General features: G+C 39.2%; 1 pseudogene; it reads left to right on the top strand.

The window, feature by feature from the left end:
- The first annotated feature begins 1,553 nt into the window (after positions 1-1,553).
- LOC123405748 lies at positions 1,554-2,161 on the top strand (annotated as a pseudogene).
- Positions 2,162-9,589: the final 7,428 nt, after the last annotated feature.

Below are 9,589 nucleotides of genomic sequence, written 5' to 3'. Positions count from 1 at the left end.
AACTCCGACCTGACAGATGGCTCCACCTCTAGCTCTGATGACGACGCTCCATCGCACGCCGACGCCTACACGGAGGAGGGGCACAACCACGTCGATGACTGGAAGGGGAAGGGGACAACAAGGAAATGGTGATTTTCTCCACCCTTCGTCATTGTGTTTATATTTTAACTATGTTTTAGTTAGTTTGCACTGTCTGTCGTTGAACTATGATGAACTATGTTTTTTGTCCGACGTTGAAATGGTGAGCGCTCTGCCTCTATCTTCCTATCCATCACCTAGAGCCACTTCTCTATCCAGAGATAGCCATTGATTTCTTGAGAAGATGGACGAGCTTGGAGAAGGCTTCGGCACTCCCACATCCGTGGCCAAACCATCCAAGCCGTCACCTAAGCCAGCCATCCTTGCGCGCCTCCGCCACACGCCTAGACACCCCTCGCCTTCAGACACGGGCCCATACGCAGCAAGTCGCGCTGCAACTCGCCGATGAATGCCAAATCTGGCAACCAACTGAGCGCCACTCCACACATGGTCCTGCTGCCCCCATCAAGCAGCAACCCCCACCGGGGAGAGAGGGGCTCCCCATCATCCAGCGCAGCGGCCCACGATTCCGTTCTGCTTCCCCCGCATGGTCCGTCCTGGCAGGCCCCCGTTTGATTCAGTTGCACCAACGCGACACCGTTCCTCTTCCCCGAGGGTGGCCTGGAAGAACAACACTGCGATGGCGGCACGGGGCATCTCCATCGGCGCCTGGCCCGGCGGTGGCGGTCGTCGGCGTCACGACGGAGACCGCTATGAGCAACCGAAATGGATAAGAGGAGAAGAGGAGACGCGCGGTCGTGAACTGGGGAGAAGGGTGGTTTGTGTAAAACTGAATCGTTTTTTCCACTTAAATTGGTAGTGCGGGTTGAATACACAAAACGTTAGGGGCTTTTTTGCAAAACCGTCACGACGGACGACAGAAGGAGTAGCCGATTTATTATTAGGGAGAGATATATAAGTAAATTAGTAGGTATAGATATAGATATAGATTGTTTTTTTATAAGAAAAACAACACAGCCCTACACACGGGCTTCACTACCATTTAGTCTTGTCTTACTTGAGCAATGGCAGCCATCATCCGCCCCGCATTAAGAACACCAGAACGTCACCATGGCTCCATCTTCTCCCAACCCATCACCATGGGGCCTCTTCCGCCGCTCGTATTATCGCTCCTTCTCCTACCTGTCCCCTACTTGTTCTTCAGCGGCGGTAGCAACAGCTCGGCGGCCGGCCACACCGGTACTTCCAGTCGCTCACCCAGAATTACGGGCCGGTCGTGCAGGTGCAGCTCGGCCGCGTACGGATGGTCGTCGTCGCGTCGCCTGAGGCAGCCAAGGAGGTTCTCCGGACAAACCACCTGCACTGCTGCAGCCGGCCGAATTCACCACGCAAGTGTGTAGTTCGAATCTGTACTTTTCTAGCTCTACAAGCGGACAATCATAACACTCCATCCGTTGTACGATAGGCGCGAAGGGATAACGTCCATTCCATCCTCATGCGCGGCTGCTCCGGCCATGGCGTCCACCACCTCCTCCTCCCTCGGCGCCATCCTCCAGCGCTTCCCACTCCTGGCACCCCGCCCCGCCTCCCGCCGGCCCCCCACCACCCGCCGCGCCGTCGCCAACAAGATCTCCTGCATCGGATGGGTACGTACGAATACCATCACCAACGCTTGATTGTCTGCCCGGTGCTGTGCTGACCGACGCGCTCGCTCTGGGACGCACGCAGGACCCGGACAACATCCTGGCGTCGCCGCAGCCGGGCCACATCGCGCGGCTCGAGTTCCGGCGCCACCTCGACAGCGCCGCCGACGCTCGCGCCGCCTTCGACCTCCAGGTCAAGGAGGAGCAGGAGCGCCGCCGCAAGGAGCGCGAGGTAATCCATATTCATTCCGTCCGCCGAGCACGGCCTGAGCTGAGCTGACACCTGACAAGATGATGCTGACAATGGCGGCGCGCGGGAGATCGAGATCGAGATCGGCAGGCTCCGCCCCAGGCTCAACAAGGCCTTCTTCGACCACATCCAGCGGGAGATCGCGCAGATCAAGTTCACCGTCACCGGGACAGTGGTCTGCACCAACTTGAGCTCCCTGTTTTCCTCTGCTCTGTGTGTCAAAACTTGAAAATAGCCTGAACGAAACGGTTTTAACTTACAAAAGGACCACGGGTTGATTTTCAATAAACAGAGGGGCCTTTTTGCAAAAAAAGCCGACGACATACAGCAGAAGCGTTCCGTGCTTTATTATTAGGGGAGATTTCTAACGTAGATGAAAAATAGTCAATGTCAACTGAAAAAGGTAGACAGGTGTTGAACAAAAAAGAACCCTGATAAAAATCAACAAAAACAAAGAAAAATATGGAAACATGACAATAACAAATAAAACCAGTGCGAAAGAATAGAATGAGAGAAAACAGAAAAAGAAACAAATAAAACAAAGAAAGAAAATGAAACCAAGAAAGAAAGATAGAAGAAAGAACGAAAATAAAAAACTTGATGAATCCAAAGAAACAAAGAAAAAAAAGGAAAAATGAAAGAAAAGAGAAACCAATGAAAAACATAAAGAAACCAGGAAAACTGACAAAAAAACAAGAAAACAGAAAACTAAAAAACCAATGAAGAAACAAAGTAAAACAAAAGGCAAAAAATGAAATAAAACTAAAAGGAAAGAACCGGACCGAATCTGTATGTTGGCTGCACAAAGACTACAACCAGCGAGGAAAATATACTCCTATATCCAAACAGGCTGGTCCAGCTACAACAGTGGAGAAAACCTCTTCAACCGAGACGGAAAACCTCACTCGCTATAACCTTTCAGCCTAGACGGAAAACCACACTCGCTATAAGTGAAATGTAGTCTTTGTGGCAAACGTGCACCTCTTCCCCAATGCCAGCACTAGTGGGCAAACGCAATAACAAGTGTGCATGTATCGCTCCCTAGTGTATGTGTTGCTATTTTTTTTCTTTCAAATTGACGATGTTCATAAATTCAAAAAACAGTTCATGGATATCATAAATCGCTCACTAGTTCAAAAAATATTCACGAATGAATAAATTATTCATGATTTAGCAAAAAACTAGGACTATCAAAAAATATCCGTGAGTTCAAAAAATGTTCGTGGCGTTCAAAGTTTGCGAATTTAACAAAACTTCTGTAGCTTAAGTTATTTTCATGGATTTCAAAACATCATTGTAAATTTAAAAATATTCAGGAATTTCAAGAAATACTTAAATTTCAAAAAATATTCATGAATTGCAAGAGAGATGTGATATCAATAAATGTCCACAATTTTGGAAAAACTTCTTGCAATTTAGAAGTGTTCATGAATTTTAAAACATGTATGAGACTTTTAAAAATGTTCAGGAGTTTGGAAACTATTTAAGAATTTATATCTATTCTAGATATTCAAAAAACATCATGGATTTCAAAAGTATATGCAATTTTCGAGAAACTTCCTGATTTTTTTTTTCATTGGTGATCTGAAGGAAAGTTTATAAAGTTTGAAATTTTTCATGAATTTGAAATAAAAGAAGTTAAAAACCAAAAATTAAAACGAAACACAACAAGAAAAACTCCAAAAAAGACAGACAGAAAAAATAATAGTAAAGGAACACAGAGCCGGCATATTTGTGTGGGTGCGGTGCGCGTTAGTTCGCTATCCCGCCACCTGTCCGGGGAATAGGATCCGCCACACGAGCTGTGTGTCCTTTGGGAGACAAAATAATGGGGTTACGGGTACCGCCAATGACCATGAAAGGCGAGCAACCAGTTAAGAAGCACTTTTTTGAAAGTCTCTCAGCGATTATTCTCACGCGTCGTTATTTGGTGTGTTTTTAGCCGTCGTCACGTGTCGCGTTCGTGTCGCGTTCTGAGTGTTTTTTTCAGATTTTTTTATTTCTCCGAACGCATTTTCGATTTTTTAGATTGCTTTTTTCGGGGTTTATTGTGTTTCGTATTTTCACAGGTCTCCCTTAGCCTTTTGAGGAGAAAAAAAATCATTTTTGCGGAAGAAATGTGTTTTTGATTTTTGTTGCGCGAAAGTTACGGTGTTGCTTCCCTGAAAAGCATAGTTTTGCTTTCGCAAGAGGCAAAACCGTGCCTCTCAAAAACAAAAAAACTTGTTTTCTGTTTTTTAGAGAGACGATTTTGCTTCCCTGGAGGCACGTTTTGCCTTTGCGAGAGGCACGACCCTGCCTCTCGAAAATAGAAAAAAATGTTTTTCTTTGTTTTTTTATGAAAGATATGGTTTTTCTTCTGCGAGAGGCACGATTTTGCTTTCACGAAAGACGGGATTTTGAAAAACGGAAAACAAAACGCGTTTTTGTTTTTTATATCGCGAGATGCATAGTTTTTTCATCCGGTTTTTTCTGGAAAAAAAGTTCGTCAAAACTTATCAACATGTAATCTAGTTTTGAAGATCTCGATGCGAGAAACCCAATGGTGAAAACGGATTAAGATTTGGCCGCACGGTTTAAACGATAGAACATTTTTAAAATACAAATTCACGAAAAAGGGAAATTCTCAGGTTGCGACAAGTGACACACATGTAGTGCACAACTTATCTTAATCTAAGTTGGTGAAAGTGATCTTTAAAAGAAGTAATCTTAAATTAGTGATTTCACCAGGAAACGGGTTTCGTGTTGTACGCCTTGGCCGATTCATTCCAATGACATTGGGTTTAATCGAACACATGTGTCTATATCTCGCTTACAACAAGATATATGGACGGCCTGCCTGAAGCATGCGTGAGCTTTGGCGGACCCTGTGCACGGGAGGTCACAGGCCTCAAAAGCGCTTCTTGTTTTCACTTGTTTACATATTTTTTGCTTTATTTTTTATTTTACTTACAATTCCAAATATTCCAGATATATAATATATTGTTTTGTACATTGCGTATAAAAATATAAGACACATAAAAAATATGTTTTCTTAAATTAATCATATATTTGAAAAAGTTTGTGCACATAATTGTTTTTCCTGCTGCACACATAAATTTTACAAAAGAAAAGGAAGAATACCAATAAAACATAAAAAGAAAAAATAAGGAAAGAAAAGAAAGAAACCAATCAGATAGAAAGTAAAGAAAATCCATTAAATATTGTGAAATGAATGAGAAAAATATATAGAAAACAAAGGAAATCAGGAAGAAACCGAAAAGAGAAGCACAAAATGGATAAACCCAAAATTAAACAGAATAAAAACGAACAAAAAAACAGTGTAGCAAGCCATTTATAGATTCCGAAGCAAGCTATTAAGCAAGGTGAAATGGACCGGCCTATTGTAATGCGACACGAAAACACATTTAGGCAACTGAACCACATAACATGCTATAAACGATATATTCGGTTTTTAAGTGGTAAACGATATATATTCGTGACTCTTAAGAGGGATAGGTAGGAGCTAAAACGCCCAGCTGGGCTGATCTATTTAGCTCCGCCTGGCTCGTTCTCTCAGCAATAAATTTTTTCTCATATTATGGCATGGTGCAGAAAAAGGCTGCTATTTGCCTCGATAAGAAAAATCCATTAGTTGTTGGATGCATACCAACTACCAGATGTTACAAGATTTAGAAGATGTGTATTAATTCCAAATATATTCATGATTTTTTTACAAGTTTGATAATTTGCTAAATATTTTATGCTTCTAGAAAAGCATGATTTTTCAAATAGTTAATTTATTTTAAAAACTCTGATGAATCCAAAAATGTCTATGCATATAAAATAGAAATATTTTCTGATAAAATAAATAAAATTTAAGAAATATTTTCGAACTTTAGGAAATAATTCATGTTTTAAAAACAAAACACAAGTACACTAAGTTTCTTATGATTTTGGAATGTTAATCAGTTTTTAAATAAGGTAAAAGCGAAAATGAGAATAACCAAAGAACAACTAAAAAGCCATCGAAAACAAATAAAAAAAACGAAAGAAGAATGCCGAAGAAACATAATAGAACCGCATCTACCCATACCGTTCTCATCCAACTGTGCGGCCATAAAATCTGCCCTCCTGCACGATTTTTGCTAAATGCTCCTAGCGAAGAATAGCGAAAGCAACATCCTTATTTTTCTTCTTTGTTAAGCGGTGAGCAGTAGAGAAACTAACCTCAAGGGTCAATTTTCATAGACTGAGAGTGCGGCAACCGCCACCATGTGTCACGTGCTGGGCGCTGCCTCCGGATATTTTCTTCTGTATGCTTTTTCGGTGTTCAGATGTTTCTTTTTTTTTTTCGGGTTTTGCCTTGTTTTTGATGATTTTGTAGGAAAAAATTAGAAAACAAAAAAACAGATTTTTTTTTTTATTCTTAAACAAGAGGTACATATTTGCTTTTGATGACGGTACATAGTTGCTTTCGTGAAAGGCACGTCTGTGCCTCCAAAAAATGGAAAAACATGTTTTTGCTTTCATGAATGGCAAAGATTTGCTTCTCATGAAAGGACAAATTTTCTTCCGCTAGAGACATAATTGTGGCTCTTGAACAGAAAAAAAAATTGTTTTTTTTGTTTTTATGAGAGACACAAGTTTGCTTCTTGTGGATGCACATATTTGCTTCCGTGATTGGAAAAAAACGTGTTTCTGGCTAGGTTTTTCTTCTATCTATTTTTTGCGGTTTTTTTTGTGATTTTTTTCATTGAAGCCTATTAACATGGAATATAGTCTTGTGGATCTCGATGCGAGAAATCCAACTATGAAAACAATTCAGAATTTAAGCGTAGAGTTTAGAAGATAAATCATTTTGAAAAACAAATATATAAAAAATAGAAAAACTTCCACACTGCCATTTGTCAGCTCCGGAGAAGGTGAAACTGGCCTTTACAAAGGATAACCCTTAAATAGTGATTTTGGATGACCAACGTCATTTTCAATGCAGTGCTTTCTCCCAAGCGAGCATACTGGGCTGGTGCATTTAGCATGTTTTTTGTTCATTCGTTACTCTTTTTTTCCAAATATGTTCACACACTTGTGGGTTTTTCGACTGTTCGTACTGATTTGCCCCTTTCTCTAAGTTTCTTTTGTTTCTTCACTTATTTGCTTTAGTTTTTCTATTCTCTTTTTTCTTATTTTTATTTGTTTCTTTTCCGAGTTTCTCTGATTTCCGTCTCATTATTTTGTCGTTTTCTGCAGTTTTCTTTGCTTTTCTTCAATTTTCTATACTTTTTCTTTGTTTCTTGTCTTTCATTGACTTTTTTTTATTTTCCTTTGTCTCTTCCTCGGTTTGCAATTTTCATTATTTTGCAGTGTTTTTTTGGTTTCCTTTGTTTGTTTCATTCTTATGTTTTGCTATTTTTTTTACTTAACTCTTCCGTTTCATTTTTTCTTACTTTTTTTAGGTTTTCTTCGTTTCTTTTTTATTTTTACTGTTTTTATTCTTTTGTATTTGAAGTTTATATTTTCGGGTTTTATTTGTTTTATCTCCTTTTTTAGTTTTCTTCATTTTTCTTTCTTTCTTTGTCAGTTTGCATCGGTTACTTTAAGTGTACATTGTACACTTTTAGTGTACACTAGAAACATTTTTGGTCACACATTGACCATTTTTCAAATACGCGATGTACATTTTTCTCGTAACTAGAAGTTTCCAATTTTTTTCAATACATGGTCAGTTTGTTTCAAATACACAGTAAATATTTTATAATGGCAATAAACATTTCTTCACACAATATGTACATTTTTGTTATACATCAGGAGTATTTTTATTAACATGTTTAATCTTTTATAAATACAGAAGAAACATTTTTAAAATAAATGTTTTTTGATTTCTACATTTATTTAATGTACGTTGTAAAATTTGGTATACATGAGGAACATGTTTTGAGATACATGATCGACATTTTTTGATATACATTTTAGATTCTTTGTATGGATGAGAAACATACATTTGTACACACTTAACATTTTTGAAATGCTTTAGTAATAAGTTTTAAATACGCAAACAATTTTTTTCATACATACTGTATATATTTTTGTATACATTTTTCCTGTACATAAGGGATATTTTTCCTATACGCATTTAACATTTTTCAAATGGTTGATTAACACTTTCAAATATTTCATGTAAAATGTTTGTCTAATACATATATATAGAATATTTGGAAGTATAAAAAAAGGGAACACAAAATGTAAAGAAGAACCGTGAAAAAATAGAAGAAACAAAGGTTGCGGCCAGTGGCTAATCTATATCCACTGGACGAGGATATCCTACATCCACCGAAAAAACAGAAAAGAAAACCCCCCAAACATTTGGCTAGTTGATGTTAATAATAGTGAATGGACGAGCATATCTATATCTATATCCACTGGATAATTGCCCTTGCGTTGCCACATGTGCATACTTTTGTAGTGGGTTAGCCCATGATTTACCTGCCGTATTACTATTGATGTGCCTGCATGAAAAATAGATTTATTTAGTTAACACCTATTGGCATGTCAAAGAGAACACAAATTTATCTGGTAAACCAATAAGGATTGGGGTAGCTGGCGCTGTCTTTTTAGCGAAATCCGGTGAGAAAAATCATAGAAGAAAAAAAATCAAAATGGGAGGAGGGAGCTACATATGTAGAGTATAGCTGGACAAACAGGCTGGGCTAAACAGGCCAGCCCGCGAGCCCGACAGCACGGCCTGCCATGGGCCAGGCACGACACGACTTAAATGGGCGGTGCCAGGGCCTGAAGGCTGGGCACGCGGACCGACACAACACGACCCGTTTACATTTTTATTTTTTATTTAGATTTTATTTTATATATACAACGTATAAAATAATCCAAGAGTTTAAAATCGGTCCAAAAACTGCCTAAAAGCGGCCTAAAATCATGCCTGGAGTGCCGACGAGCCGACCCATATAGCTCACGTGCCGTGCCTCGGCCAGGAGGCTGCGCACGTGGGCCGGCACGGTACGCCCAACTAATACTCGTGCCTGGGCGGGCCGTGCCGTGCCGGCCCGTTTGGCCAGGTATGAGGTAGAGTTCAACAAAGGTCAAGCTAATGATATAACTTTATGCATTTCGAAAGGAGTGATATCTATATTTGTATCTGTATTAATGTAGAAAGAGCTGGATTTGAAGATCCAATAGATATTATATGCTTGGCACTCTTAATATTATACTATTAATTTGTAGTATAATTAATTTCCATTTTTACAACTTGTCGGCTATTAATATTAATTAATTAATTTATTTTGTGGAAGATTTTTTTAATTTTAAATTATTGACTCATATTTACTCCTATCCAATTAACCATATGATATATATTACTCCCTCCGTTCCGAAATATAAGACCTTTTAAAGTTTTGACTATAGACTACATACGAAGTAAAATAAGTGAATCTACACTTTAAAATATGACTACATACATCCGTATGTAGTATATAGTGGAATCTCTAAAATGTCTTATATTTAGAAATGGAGGGAGTAGATTATATGGTTTCCTACGTGCATTGCAAGTGCTCTGTATATTACTATATCTAAATAATATAAATGTTGTGTCTGCTATCACCATTTATCACCCCTTGTTTAGTGCGCATTGAGTCAAGATTTCTGTCCAAAATAAATTATTGAT

The sequence above is a fragment of the Hordeum vulgare genome, chromosome 6H, assembly GCF_904849725.1.
Source record: "Hordeum vulgare subsp. vulgare chromosome 6H, MorexV3_pseudomolecules_assembly, whole genome shotgun sequence".
NCBI lineage: Eukaryota > Viridiplantae > Streptophyta > Magnoliopsida > Poales > Poaceae > Hordeum > Hordeum vulgare.
This window is presented reverse-complemented; position numbering and strand designations above follow the sequence as displayed.